At 36.5% G+C, this 15,711-nt stretch overlaps 1 long non-coding RNA gene across 6 annotated transcripts in view; it reads left to right on the top strand.

Moving 5' to 3' along the window:
* The window catches only part of LOC122454830, an 80,944-nt gene extending 66,703 nt beyond the window's left edge, over positions 1-14,241 (top strand). For all 6 annotated transcript variants that reach the window (XR_006273531.1, XR_006273534.1, XR_006273532.1 and 3 more), the window contains 4 exons: positions 7,942-8,070; positions 8,387-8,515; positions 10,356-10,457; positions 11,372-14,241. This is a non-coding gene — a long non-coding RNA (uncharacterized LOC122454830). The remainder of the gene's footprint in view (positions 1-7,941; positions 8,071-8,386; positions 8,516-10,355; positions 10,458-11,371) is intronic.
* The last annotated feature ends 1,470 nt before the right edge of the window (positions 14,242-15,711 follow it).

Below are 15,711 nucleotides of genomic sequence, written 5' to 3'. Positions count from 1 at the left end.
ACCAGAGTGGGTTGCCCTTTCCTTCTCCAGGGTATCTTCCCAACCCAGGGATGGAACCTGGGTCTCCTGCATTGCAGGCAGATGGTTTACCCTCTGAGCCTCCAGGGAAGCTATACATGACTATGGGAAAAACCATAGCTTTGACTAGATGGGCCTTTGTTGGCAAGTAATGTCTCTGCTTTTTAATATGCTGTCTGGGTTGGTTGTAGCTTTTCTTCCAAGGAACAAGCATTTTTTTTTTTAAATTTCAGGGCTACAGTCACCGTCTGCAGTGATTTTGAAGGCCCCCCAAGTCTGTCACTGTTTCCACTGTTTCCCCATCTATTTGCTATGAAGTGATGGACCAGATGCCTTGATCTTAGTTTTCTGAATGTTGAATTTTAAACCAGCTTTTTCCATCTCCTCTTTCACTTTCTTCATCAAGAAGCTCTTTAGTTCTTCTTTGCTTTCTGCCATAAGGGTGGTGTCATCTGCATATCTGAGGTTATTGATATTTCTCCCAGCAATCTTGATTTCAGCTTGTGCTTCATCCAGCCCGTCATTCCTCATGATGTATTCTGCATGTAAGTTAAATAAGCATGGTGACAATATACAGACTTGATGTACTTCTTTCCCAGTTTGAAACCAGTCTGTTGTTCCATGTCCGGTTCTAATGTTGCTACTTGACGTGCAAATACAGATTACTCAAGAGGCAGGTCAGGTGGTCTGGTAGTCCCATCTCTTGAAGAATATTCCACACTTTGTTGTGATCCACACAAATACTTTGGCTTAGTCAATAAAACAGAAGTAGATGTTTTTCTGGAACTCTCCGCGTTTTTTGATGATCCAACAGATGTTGGCAATTTGATTTCTGGTTCCTCTGCCTTTTCTAAATCCAGCTTGAAGTTCACAGTTCACATACTGTTAAAGCCTGGCCTGGAGAATTTTGAGCATTACTTTATTAGTGTGTGAGATGAGTGCAACTGTGCAATAGTTTGAACATTCTTTGGCATTGCCTTTCTTTGGGATTGGAATGAAAACTGACCTTTTCCAGTCCTGTGGCCACTGCTGAGTTTTCCAAATTTGCTGGCATATTGAGTGCAGCACTTTCACAGCATCATCTTTTAGGATTTGAGATAGCTCAACTAGAATTCCATCACCTGCACTAGCTTTGTTCATAGTGATGCTTCCTAAGGCCCCCTTGACTTTGTATTCCAGGATGTCTGGCTCTAGGTGGTTGATCACATGATCATGGTTATCTGGGTCATGAGATCTTTTTTGTATAGTTCTATGTATTCTTGCCACCTCTTCTTAATATCTTGTTAGGTCCATACCATTTCTGTCCTTTATGGTACTCATCTTTGCATGAAATGTTCCCTTATTTTCTCTAATTTTCTTGAAGAGATCTCTGGTCTTTCCTACTCTATGTTTATTCCTGTGTTTCTTTCATTGGTCACTGAAGAAGGCTCTCTTATCCCTCCTTGCTGTTCTGTGGAGCTCTTTGTTTGCTTTGACACAGTGAATGTCTTGTTATTCATGGTTAACAGATGAACATTATACTTTTCATCATTCCGTAATTGTACTCTATGCCAGCAGATTGACATGGACTAAGAACTCAGTTTCATATAAATGCTTTTATTCTTTTCCCTTGAGACATGAAATGAAAGAAAATATTGGGAATCATTCTGCCTCTCATCCTATGGGCTGGTGGGAATTTTCATGCTGGTAAGTACTTTGTCCTGAAACTACTAACATTACTGTCAGGGAGTGTAATCCTCCAGTGACAGTGAGACTCTGGCTGTGCTAACCAGCCATCACTGGTGACCTATACAGTCCAAACAATGTGACGGGTTACCACTGATGCTGGTCTCCATTGAATAGTGCGAACCAATGTGTCACAGGGAGACAGAGTGCTCTCAGTGTGTCCCTGAGACGTCAGTGTCTGTATCATGTCCCAGGATCAAAGTCTCCTTCACAAATGTGCCTGGACTGATGGTGACTTTAGAAAGAGATCTCACTGGAGTCTGAGCAAAATGAGTGACAAAATCACTTATGTGAACTGAGGTCCAGCATAAGAGACCACTCTAGACAGAAGTGTTGGGATGGGACTCAGTCAGCTAGTGGTAACCCCCAGAAAAGGACTATGATATTAGAAAACCAAGATGGTAGCATGTGCTAGAGGAAATGACCTGTACAGAAACTATGAATAATCATTGTAAAATGAAAATTCAGAGTGCTTGGCAGGCAACACATAGTAAACAAACAGTGGAGAACCAGCACATGAGTGGTAAACATTGCAAGAAATGTTTGTGCTTATCCTCGGGCAATCATACAGTTTCCTTAGATGTTACAGTCTTTTGTGAGGATCAGCATGTTTAGGTCTATTAGATAGCTAATTAGAAATAAATTATTAGTTTTTGCTTGTCATTTATCTCTTAAGTAAAAGAAACATGGGAAATAGAAGAGTTGATTGCATTTTTGAGATTATCTTATGATATGTTTTAATTTGCTTATTAACCCATCAATTCAAAGAGTGGGAAAAGATTTTTTTTCTTGTCACTCAAGGAGAAATTTTCTAGATATTTGATGGTAGATTGCATTAGATACTTCATTAAACATTTTAAACATGAAATGATTAAATATCCAATTGGAATATTATGTGGACATTATCAGCCAATCGTGATATTACTTCAGTGGGTTTATAAGTAATGCTTGGGGAATTACGGGTCAAATTTGAGACCAAGGTCTTAGAAAAATTGATTTTCTATACTACCCTTTTCCAAGGGACAAACATAATTTTTTCTCATTATATAGATGATCAAGTGAATATCTGTGGTTAATTCTTTATAATAATACTTTTATCAATTGGCATTCAATTGGAAATATTTTGTTTCACAACTTCCTTGATTTCCTCTGTGCTTTGAAAAATGGAAGTGATTTTGGAATTGCATGGAATCAGTTCAGTTCAGTCCCTTAGTTCAGTTCAGTTGCATGGCGTATTCACTACCATAAAAAAAAAAAAAAAGGCTGATTTTGTTACTTTCACCTGCTCCCTGTCTTAGGATGGAACAAAATAATGCACTCTAAAGGTAATACCATTTTAAAACAGATTTTCATTTTATGGCTTATTTTAATTATACTTTTATAATCAAGTAGATAATTGATTTTGTGAAGTGTCTATTAACCCAAATAAGGTGAGTTAGTAATTATCTGGTGAGGTGTCCAATATTTTGTCTCCTTTATTTCCAAGATTTTTGTGCCTTCTCCCTTTGAATAATATCAGAAATATTCTAGTAAAGTAATATGAGTATATTTGATATGAAGGTATATGATAAGCCCTATTGTCTTATGCTTGTTTGACAAATAGACATATATAATCTCATTTTTCTATATTTTTACTCTGTATGGACCATTAGTTGAGTTTCATTTGAAAGAATTTGTCCCTTCTTCTTGAGATGTGGCATGAAGGGAAGTATTGAAAATAATTTTACCATCTCATCCTCAAGAGCCGATGGGAATTGTAACATCAGTAAGCATTTGATCTGAAAAGTACTGACATTCCTTTTAAGACCCTGTAATACTCATATGACAGTGAGATTCTAGCTGTGCTAGTCAGTCATGGGGCTGTCATTGACTGTGGTGAATGGTCTCCATTATTCAATACTGTGGGTCAATGTGTCTGAGGGTGTCAGAACCCTGAGTGCTCAGAGTCTGCCATATATCTTAGGATCAAAGTCCGTTTCACTAATGTGCCTGGATTAATGATGACTTCCTCATTGGAATATGAACAAACTGAGTGACCAAAATCACTTGTCAGCTGAGATCCCTCCCAGGGACCATGCTAGACAAGAAATGTGGAGGGAGCTCGGTCTAGTAGAAGCACCAACTAGGAAGAAGTGTTTGAAAGGTCACCTGATAGTATGTATCAAGGGAAATGAGCTGTACAGAGGGCTATAAGTGTCTGGTTTAAGGAGAGATGGAAGCTCTTGGAGTGCTTGGCTAATAGCACCCATTCACTCAGAATTATTATACTCTGGGCATTTGGTTGTTTTGTTCAGTTGCTCAGTTGTTTCCTGCTCTTTGTGATGCCATGGACTGCAGCACACCAGGCTTCCCTGTCTTTCACCATTTCCTGAATCTTGCTCAGACTCATGTGCATTGAGTCAATGATGCCATCAAACCATCTTGTCCTCTGTTGTCCCCTTCTCCTCCTGCCTTCAATTTTTCCCAGCATCAGGGTCTTTACTAATGAGTTGGCTCATTAGATTTTTAGCTGTCACAAAAATTCATACAGTTGTTTTACTTCTCACCCAAATACAAATTTTCTAGACATTTGAGTGATGGGGTCAAGTATATGCTACATTAAATACTTTTAAATGTGAGGTCATTGCATTTCCAATTCTTGACATTTTATAGGTTAATATTCATATTCCTTCAGTCTGTTTCATATGTGTTTTAAGGGAAATCCCAGTTTTAATGATTGATTCTAAAGGTCCTTTGGAGAGACTTTGACCAGGTCTTAGAACAAATGACTTTCTATACTCTCCTCTTCCATGGAACAAAGTGTATTTTTATTCTTGTCACACAAGTGGCCAAGAAATGTATATAATTAAATCTCAGATCAATTAATATTCAGTTTGGAAGATTTTCTTTTTCAACTCCTCTAATTTCCTCTGTGGTTTCTAAGTTGGAAGTAATATTTCAATTGCATAGAATTTTCATCCTACCAAAGAAAAGCTGGTTTTTGTCGCTTCTGCCAACTGCTTATCTTAGAAGAAATCCAATAATGCACTCTCAATGAAACATCTAATCTTTTATAAATTCCTGAGTAATTATTATTTTTTAAATAATGAAAAATTTAATTAGTGTTGTGCAGTCTGTCTGTTTAAACAGTTTGAGTACTTAATAATCTGGTGATTCTTTGAGGCTTCTTTTTGTACTTTTCCAGAATTTTTTATTTTTTCCGCCTTCCTGCTGATGTTTCATATAGAAATTAAGCATGGAAATAATGGCAAGGCTATTCCTTACCAGTTTGGCAGAGAGAAATTGTTTCTACTGAGGGATGTGCTTGCCCAAATATCACTGAATCCTCAGCAGTGTGGCCTGGTGAACATCATTGTGACAATGGGATGGGAAGTATTTCATGGTGAGAGATCTCAGTGTCTGACTCTTCCTCTCTGCACACTCCCACCCTCTCAGTCACATGCTCATAACTATTGTGCCTGTGTGAGTCTTGCCTGCTTTGCTGTGACTGTACCATCAGGCGTAGTGTAACCCTGTGCATCCCCTGCAAATTGCTACGTTCCTGAGCTCAATCAAGTGCTATAAGTGATTTTTAGATAATGTTCTTTATTTCCCTATCATGGCTTTTTTCAGGTTAGTCCTCCCCAATCCATTGGATCACCTTTGAGGATAAAATAATTCTGAAGATTAGTTTACAGAGTATATATATATATATATATACATTATATGTGCATTGTTGTGACTGAATTATTCACGAGGTCAACATTTTCCTGGAACTTTAAATATGTTCAGACAGTCTTATTGCACATTTAATTTGTCTGGCAGAAAATGTTGGACAATATTTGCTCTTATGGAGACCAGAGCCTAACACAATTAATATTGATGGAATAATATTGGAAACATTCTAGCAAAGCAATGCTTATTTAATAGGCAGTTACATTATTGAACCCTACTGTCTTGTGCCTGACAGACCAATGGACAGGTTTACTTCTAATCTTTCCACAGTTTTATTCTGTTCCCACAAGGTAACAAGGATAGAGCTCAAGTTTATTCCTTCCCCTTGAGATACAACATGAAGGAAAGGCTCATCCTTAGGCGCCTGGATCACTGATCTGGGGTCTAGTCTCTATAACTGTGTAGGGTGGATAAGTGATAACCTTTGGACTTATACCTTCTGAGGCGAGCAGTGCCATATTTTAGAAATTCATATGTGTATCAATTGCTATAATAATTGATCTCATTTAAAAATCTGAACAAAATGAGTTAGATAATTACTTCTGAGAAACTGAGGTCTTATATAGATAGCCACCCTAAGAAAAATATTTACAAGAAGGAGATCAGTGATTTCATTTGTATGGTACCAGGAAGAACTGTGATATTGAAAAGTTTAGCTTCTTGCATGCATTAAAGGGACTGAACTGTACAGTTTCTCAGTTCAGTTCAGTCACTCAGTCATGTCCGACTCTTTGCGACCCCATGGACTGCAGCACACCAGGCCTCCCTGTCCATCTCCAACTCCCAGAGTTTACTCAAACTCATGTCCATGGAGTCAGTGATGCCATCCAACCATCTCATCCTCTGTCGTCCCCTTCTCCCACCTTCAACCTTTCCCAGCATCAGGGTTTTTTCCAATGAGTAAGTTCTTCGCATCAGGTGGCCAAAGAATTGGAGCTTCAGCTTCAGCATCAGTCCTTCCAATGAATGTTCAGGACTGATTTCCTTTAGGATAGACCGGTTGGATCTCCTTGCAGTCCAAGGGACTCTCAAGAGTCTTCAACAACACAGTTTAAAAGCATCAATTCCATATATATGTGTTAGTATGCTGTAATGTTCTTTATCTTTTGGGCTTACTTCACTCCGTATAATGGGCTCCCTTTTCATCCATCTCATTAGAACTGATTCAAATGAATTCTTTTTAATGGCTCACATATATATGGAATTTAGAAAGATGGTAATGATAACCCTATATGCAAAACAGAAAAAGAGACACAGATGTACAGAACAGACTTTTGGACTCTGTGGAAGAAGGCGAGGGTGGGATGTTTCGAGAGAACAGCATCGAAACATGTATATTATCTATGGTGAAACAGATCACCAGCCCAGGTTGGATGTATGAGACAAGTGCTCGGGCCTGGTGCACTGGGAAGACCCAGAGGGATCAGGTAGAGAGGGAGGTGGGAGGGGGAATCAGGAAGGGGAATATATGTAAATCCATGGCTGATTCATGTCAATGTATGACAAAACCCACTACAATATTGTAAAGTAATTAGCCTCCAACTAGTAAAAATAAATGAAAAAAAAAAAAGAAGTATGGAGGAAACACACTCGAATAGTGCTTCAAAAAATTATTTGGACTATTTCTGTATAAAAAAAAAAAAAAAAAAAAAAGCCTCAATTCTTCAATGCTCAGCTTTCTTTATAGTCCAACTCTCACATCCATACATGACTACTGGAAAAACCATAGCTTTGACTAGATGGTTTTTGTTGGCAAAGTTATGTCTCTGCTTTTAATTTGAGGATGAAATTGCAACTCTTTTAGTATTTAGCTGGTAGCATGAATACATTTGTAGACCCTGGAGAATTAGCACATGAGCATTGAAAATTCTAGGTATGGTTGTACCTACACTTGAGCCATTCACATAGTTGTCTGAGCTGCTGGAGTCCTCTCGTAAGGGCTATTTATAGATGGTCAAAATACAAACATAATGAATTTTAATTTTTCTTCAGTAACTGAGACAAATATATGGTAATTGAAAAGTAATTACTGTATGTAAGACCTTCACAATATATTTTAATTTGCTTGCCAGCCAGTCACTAGGATTGAATCATTGTTTCTTTGTTTCTTTTTTTTCCATCAACCAAGAGAGTTACATGTGAGTACTGGCTTCAACTACATACTACATTAAACATTTTCAGATGTGAAATGACTAAATTTCCAGTTCTTGTTTTTAGTTTGTTTTTTTTTTACATGGATTTCCTTAGCCACTTTTGTATACCCCAAGTGGAATTTCTAATATGCTTAAAGAAAGATCTAAGAAGACCAATGCCTTAGAAAAAATATTTCTAAACAAATATGTTCCAAAGAGTGAGCATTTATTGTTTTTGTCATGTTGACTGCCCAATGAATATCTTTGATGTATTTCTTATAACAGCTTGTTATAGATATTCCATTAAGAACATTTTATTTCTCAACTCCCTGACTTCCTTTGTGCTTTGTAGACTGGAAGTGATGTTAAAGAGAAGGGATATTTTGCTGCTTGAATTCCATTGCCACCCCAAATAAGTGCTGTTTTCATCACTTGTACGAGCTCCTTTCTCTGGGAAAATTCACAGCAATGCTTTCTAGAGGTAATATCCAGTTGTAATAAATGTATGTTGCTAGATTATTTTTACTATGTTATTAAGCAGTTTAGAATTTTATTGCTTTTATGAGGTGTCTGTTAATCCAAAGAGTGTGAAGCATTAATAATCTGGTGAGTCATACGAGGCACTTTTCTACCCCAAATTTTTTCACTATCAGTCTTTTGAATAATATCAGAAGTATCTCAGAAGAGTGATTATATGTATTACATGCATATACATAGTGAACACTCCTGACTTGTATATGCTGACAAATGAACTTAGCCTACTTCTCATCTAGATGCACATTTATTCTTTCCCACAGACTGACATGTTCCAAAAACTAGGTTTCATATGGATGAGCTTATTCCTTCCCCTTGAGATGAGACATAAAGAAGAGTGTTGGGAATAATTCTGCCTCCATCCTCAAAGGCCTGTGTGAATTCTCACAGAGGTAAGCATTTTGTCCTAAAGGACACTGATACCCTTTTAGGGAATTACAGTGACAGTGAGAATCTGCTGCATTAGTCAAACATGAAACTGGACCACTGATTGTGCTTGCTGGTCTCCATGACTTGTCAGCTTGCCTATCTGTCCAGTGGTGGTGGGATCTTTAGTGTTTAGTGACTGTCACATATCTCAGGCTCATAGTTGCTTTTATAAATATGCCACGGCCAAAGACGGTTTCAGTCATTGATCTGTTGGAAAATCTGAACCAAAGGAGTGATAGAATCATTTCTCTGATAGTTTAAGATATATAAAAGGTTAGGTAACAAAATTAGTGTTATTCTGAAATAGATTGTGATAATTTGAGGTGCCTCTTATAAACCCTAGGGTCAATACTAAGCAAATAACTCAAAAATATTTTTAAAAAGCTACCAACTAATTAAAATAGTGTGAAAAGAAGTGTCTATTTAATACAACAATGCAGCTTAGAATGAACAGAGAAACCAAGAATATATAAGACATCTAGAAAATGGATAGGAAAATGGTAGACACAAATCTAACCACATGACAATTATATTAAATTTAAAAGACAGAAACTGGAAGATTTCATTTAAAAAATTAAGCAGGTGCACATTGCTTCTAAGAGAGATACTTCAGAATAAAAAACAAACCATTTGAAAGAAAAAGGTTATTAATTATATCATGCAGAGAATACCCAAAGTAAATAATAAATTTTTGAGCAAAGGTCAATGACATAATGGTAAAACCCAGCATAACTATAGGGAAAACCCATGAAACCAAAAGCTAGATTTCTGCAGATTGATGAAACTGACAAGTCTTTAGTTAGACAGGGGGCTTCCCTAGTAGCTCAGCTGGTAAAGAACCCACCTGCATTGCAGGAGACCCCAGTTTGAATCCTGGGTTGGGAAGATCTGCTGAGAAGGAATAGGCTACCCACTCCGGTGTTCTTGGGCTTCCCTGGTGTCTCAGTTGGTAAAGAATCTGCCTGGAATGTGGGAGACCTGGGTTCAATCCCTGGGTTGGGATGATCCCCTGGAGAAGGGAACCACTACCCACTCCAGTATCTTGGCCTGGAGAATTCGATGGACTGTATAGTCCATGGGTTTGCAAAGAGTCAGACACGACTGAGCGACTTTCACTTTCACTAGTTAGACAAGACATAAATCACTAAACATAGAGAGGAAGCATCACTGCTGATTCTGTAGATTCCATGAGGAATGCTATTGTTTGTCTCATTTTGTTTTCCTGAGAGCTGGTGGTTGTAGAGGAAAGCAGCAGTGACATGCTACTGATATTTAGACTCACATCGCTATCAGTGAATCTCCCTCTGTAAGACCATTTACTAAGTTACTTCTCAGTTGTTTTTGTTTTTGTATGATTGATTCACCAAATGGGGTTTTAATTTTAATGGCATGATGCTTTTAAGTTCATTTTTGTGACACAAGCTCCTAATGGGTTATGATAGAGTAGGCTCTCAACAAACTTTTATTGAGAATAGATATATGAGTAGACGATATACAGTGGTTTTATAAATAACCTGGCCATCTAAGCAGAACAAATAACAAATGATAGAAAAGAAACATAATTTTCAGTGGGATCCAGGTAATTCAGTCAGTTTTGGAAAAGCACCAGAGAGAAAGGCTCTGATACAAGGTCCTGATATTGAAATGTGTAGAGTTATGAGCAGCTAGCTGTAATTTCAGTGCTGTATAACAGAGCAGGAAGCAGCTTCCAAAAGAAATCAGTATGGAAAAGGGGTGACTTCCCAACTTCAGCTGAATCGCCTTTTTCACTGGAAGTGGTGTTTCTCCCCCTCCACCCCTCAGAAGATGACTTCCTGGGATGAATGATACCAGTAAACGCCTGAAGGAAGACTCTTCAGACAGAGCCCTTTTGCCTCCCTCTTGTCTGAGGGCTGCCCTCTGAAGGTAAGGGTTTTGTCAGAATAGTCCTTGCTTTCTAGGAGCAACCACGTCTGTGTAGGAAGTTAGGTGTCAGTTTTCTGAAGATTTATGTCTTATGGCTACATTCTAATTGAAAGGCTAGATTGTGTAATGAGTTGAGATACAGCTTTTCTTATATACCTTCATAGTTTTTCTACATCTCAGTACATTTACAGTTAATATAAAATATTTCCTTAACTTTTCTTATCTAGTAAAGTAAACTCGGGCTTCCCTGGGGGCTCAGACGGTAAAAGAATCTGCTCGCAATGCGGGAGACTGGGTTCAATCCTTGGGTCAGGAAGATCCCCTGGAGAAGGGAATGGCAACCCACTCCACTATTCTTGCCTCAAGAATTCCATGGATAGAGGAGCCTGATGAGCTATAGTCCATGGGGTCACAAAGAGTCAGACATGACTGAGCAACTAACACACACACACACACAGACTAAACTTCTTTGCTGGATCTGTTGTGTTACCAGAGAATTATTATATTCATGAGATATAGTAATTCTCAGTAATCATTAGACTGAAGGGTAGACAAGTAATTTTGCCTGAAATAATTGATTCAATGAATGAATGACCTAGCACTTTAATGAGTCAAATTCAGAGGGAAAGAGACAGATAAAAGTCTGAATTAGTTAGAGATCTCCATTTGTTGGCCAAGCAAAGGAGAAAATGTATCAGCAGTGTTTGGCATCCTTGATTTTTAGAAATCTTAGTTATTTTTCTGGCCATAGCAGGTACCCAGCTGCTGAAAATGTGGCTTTCTCTGTGTATTCTGGATATATTTGTTCCAGAACACATAGAAGAAGAGTGTACAAGGACTTCATAGCCCTCGGACAGGCTCCTGAGAAAATGTGTGCCTCACCTTTGCCAATTTTCCCCACTATGTCCTTGCAGGTGATGACCACAGAGACAAGGTGGATTTGTTACTGTAGGTGCCATTACTTCTGCCACCAGCTTCTCCAATACAGTGACACAGTCTTCTTTGTGCTTGGAAACTCTTCTCTTTCCTATGTTGCAGTGGATACCTCCTGCAGATAAGAAATGGTTAACTGAGAAATGCTCATGTTGGGATATCATCGATGAGACTTTAATTTGGGCATGGTGACTGTTTCCCTTGCTTCCACTTGACTCAATCCCAGGAGCCTCAGTAGAGGAAATTATATTGCACAAGAAACTCAAAGTGATGGAATTGCTCAGTACTCCCATAAATATACATTTATAATTTTCATTTGCCATGTAGTAAATTTAAAAAATAAGATCTATTAATTTTTTTTTCAAAAATTTTCAAAGCATATTTAAACATCTAATATATAAATTAAGTGCCCTTTTCTCTCCTAATCCTATCTCCAAGTTTTCCTCTATTAAGGGAGTTGTGTGCGTTCTTTAAGCAGATAGATGCGCACACACAGACACAAGCTATTTTAGGGGGTTCTGGAAGTAGAGCTATATTGTACACATTATTCTGCAAATTTGCTTTCATTTAACAGTTTTTTCAATGCCCTTTTTTTCTGTTTCAGTAATACATATCTGTGTCATCTGTTGAATGACTGCATGATTGTTTTGTACATGAAATATAATTAAATGTTTCAAACATTTCTTATTCATAGATATTTATGTTAGTACCAAATTTCTGTGCAATGAACCTCCCTATATATCAATAATTTGCATTTGTATATTATATCATAATAAATTACTTAACAGTTAAAATACTGGGATTAAGTATATGCATATTTCAAATTTTGAAAATGACCACAAGATTTCCTTAAATACATGGTAACAACTTGATCCTCAAATGACAATGGATGAGATTGCCAACTTTCCCACAATCTCACAGATAATGAATTTTATGAATATTTGAAATCTTTGCCAGTGTGATAGCCCAAACTATTGTCTTAAATTGTACTTCTTTTGTTTTTGAGTTTGATCATTTTTTCATATGTTTATTAGCCATCTGTATTTTTTATTTTCTTTTTATGTCCAATTTTGGGGCTGTGGGGAGGTTTTAGTCCTTCGCTGATTTCAAAGAGCTCATTTCTTATTGGGGGAATAAGCTTTGGATTGTCATGCATTGCAGACACTTTTTACACACTTTTAAGCTTCATTTTTGTTATAAGAATGTATTTGATTGTTACATGTCCAGGTATAACCATGTTCGCTTCTATGGCTTCTGAGTTCATGTCATTTTGGAAAGATATTTATACTGATCCCATAGAACTCTTCACCTATGTTAACTTCTAATTCTTTTGTGTTTTTTTAATTCGAGTTCTTAAATCACAGAAACTTTTTATTTGGAATCTTAGAGTTGCCAAGTTATCTGCCATTACCTGCGATTATTTGCCAATAATTGCCCATTTGTCTGTACTGCCATCTTGCACATGTGCTATAGTCTCATCTGTGACGGGCGCCATTTCTGTTCTGTGGGTCTGTGTGTCTCTTCTTCTGCCTCCTGTCTCGTGTCTTCTCGTTAGAAGAAATTACAGTTTAGACTGCAATTTCATCAACTTTTAATAAATTAATTTAGGGGAGAATTGGTTTTTAATAATAGTCTTCCTATTCAAGGATAAGGTATGTCCTTCTTTTTATTCAATAATTTTAATTATTGTTAATATTTTCACTTTGTGTCAGGAGTATCTTCTTTCAGTTTATTTTCTTACTTGATAATTTTTCTGTATCTGAAAAGTTTTGTGTTGTTTTAGGGGTAAGTGGTCTCCTTCCTCTTTTTCATGGAGTTTCCTTTTTTTTTTTTTTTTTCAAATTACATACTAAATCCTTTGAAAATACTAATAGTTGTGATTCTTCTCTCCCAGATTATCTGGATTTTAGTTATGTTGATAAAATTTACTGACTGGTAGTTTCAGAGCACTTCAACAATTGTGGAAATATCACCCACCCTTGATTTAGTTAGGTTTTAATGGACCCTTCTTGGTTTGACTAGCATGTTGTTTCTGGTCTGTTACGCAAAAAGACTCTCAGAGACAGCTATGAGCAAGCAAAGTTGAGTTTATTAAAACTACAGCAGAAAGGGAAAACAGCACTTTGACAAGGTTTAGTAGTATTTCAAAAGCAGGAAATTAAGATCGTGAGGGATGGGATGATGGTTTAGGGTAGGATTTTCAAGGCAGAAAACTTGTCTTGTTGTTTAGTCACTAAGTCACATCTAACTCTTTTGCAACCCCATAGCTCCTCTGTTCATAGGATTTCCCAGACAAGAATAGTGGAGTGGGTTGCCATTTCCTTCTCCAGGGGATATTCCCGACCCAGGGATTGAATCCGCATCTCCTGCATTGGCAGGTGGTTTTCTTTACCACTAAGTCACCAGGGAAGCAAGGAACTGGTTAGGAGTGGGCAAAATTTATCCTGTGAGAGTTTAAACTTGGTGAAAGAGTAAGATGAAAACATTGATTGAATTTATATAATCAAATTTTTGTCTGATGAATGAGCTATTTCCCTATGTGAATAGCATGTTATCAATGATAGAAGAACTGTACGCATAGATGAACAAACTGAGTGCATTTGTTGGTTTACAGTTCTGTCTTGTTTATAAGACCCTACTGGGGGTGGTATCAGGTCTTAGTTCCAATAGGTAAGTTATTTTGATGTAAATAGTCTGTCATCAAAATGCTAACTTTAAATTTGAGATTCTTATATATTATATTAGGTGAACTCTCTTACCTTTTATGTATTTCTTAAGGAACTTTAATCAAAACCAAGTGGTGGATGTAACCAAATGCTTTTTGCATAAACAATTAAACTCCTTAAACTTTTGTCATTGTGAAATAGTCCATTTTTAGTATTGAAATTTTTTTTCCTTTTATTATTCATTCAACAAACTCCTTTTGGTTAAAAAAGTGTTGCTTTTTAAATTTACTATTGAAATATGAGTATCTTAGTTTGATTTGGAATTTTTGCAGGCATACTGCTAACTGAAATTCATCTGTAATTTTATTTTTTGTTCTATTTTTGTCATGTTTATATATTGGATTTTCTGCTTGTGTTTAAATAATTTTAGGATTTTCTTTTTATTCTATGCTCTAGAACAGGTTGAAAGCTTTAGCTTTCATCAGCAGTTAAACAAACACATAATTTAAATCATCTGAACTCTCCTTTGTTTTTGGTGTTTTGGAATAGAACTCTCCTGTTTTTAGTGGTTTTCACATTTTCTATGGTTATTGCTTATTTTTTGTTTTATACCTTACAGGTAACTTGTTTCCTAGTAGAAAAACACAGTAGAATGAAGTAATACAAAATGTTCATTAATTTTTCTCATTTCAGCTAATATCCATTTTCATCCATTTTGGTTATTTCTGCTATGTCTTTTTGAATGTAATGAGTTTGACTCATGGATTTTTAGTATCACTAGCTGTCCATTCCCCTGTTCCCCAGTCAGCTCTCTGGTATTACTTATCAGTGTATCTTTGTAATGTTTTAATTTATTTATTTTTTCTACATTCCCTTGTGGTTTTTTCCTAATGAATTCTTAAGCATGTGTAATTCATTTATTTTAAGTTGTTCTTGGTAATGAAAGACTTCCTCTGTTCTGATTTTTATAAAAATTCATAATTAATACATTGTAAGCATACAGAGTATAAGGGGAAAAGAACTCTGACCTTGCAAATACCGGTAATCTATGTTCTACCACATTTTGCCATATTCGCTTCATGCTGCTTTTAAAGTATTTGAAATAAGTTAGAGAATTCATAACACTGATTTCCTCCAGAAGCATTTTATATTTTTCATTTTTAAAATCATAATATATGTTACAAAATTCAAAATTTACAAAGGGATTTTCAGTGAAAGGTAATTACCTTTTCAGTTCTGTCTTCCATAGTCACCCAGTTTTCCTTTCCTGGAGACAGCTAGTGTTGTGGTTTCCCGTGTCTCCTTTCAAACATACATATACACACATCACACACACCCACACATCCCAAAATGTATGTGAGTATATGCATATGCACACACACCCACACATACTTTCGTAATGTTACGTACTTCCTTTTATTTTATACATTTAAGTAATATATAAATATTTTAACATTTCTAACAGATATCTCATATCAGTAATGAGAACTTTCTTACTTTTTAATATTTATACTTCTATGCAGGTAAAATTTATATAGTTAAATGCATGTATCTTGATTGTGTAATTCATTGAGTTTTCTTAAAAGTATATATCCTTCTGGCTTACTTCACTCTGTATAATGGGCTCCAGTTTCATCCATCTCATTAGAACTGAT

The sequence above is a fragment of the Cervus canadensis genome, chromosome 17 (genome assembly GCF_019320065.1).
Source record: "Cervus canadensis isolate Bull #8, Minnesota chromosome 17, ASM1932006v1, whole genome shotgun sequence".
In the NCBI taxonomy this organism is placed as follows: domain Eukaryota; kingdom Metazoa; phylum Chordata; class Mammalia; order Artiodactyla; family Cervidae; genus Cervus; species Cervus canadensis.
The sequence above is the reverse complement of the archived record's forward strand: the minus strand, read 5'-3'. Positions and strand labels throughout refer to the sequence as shown.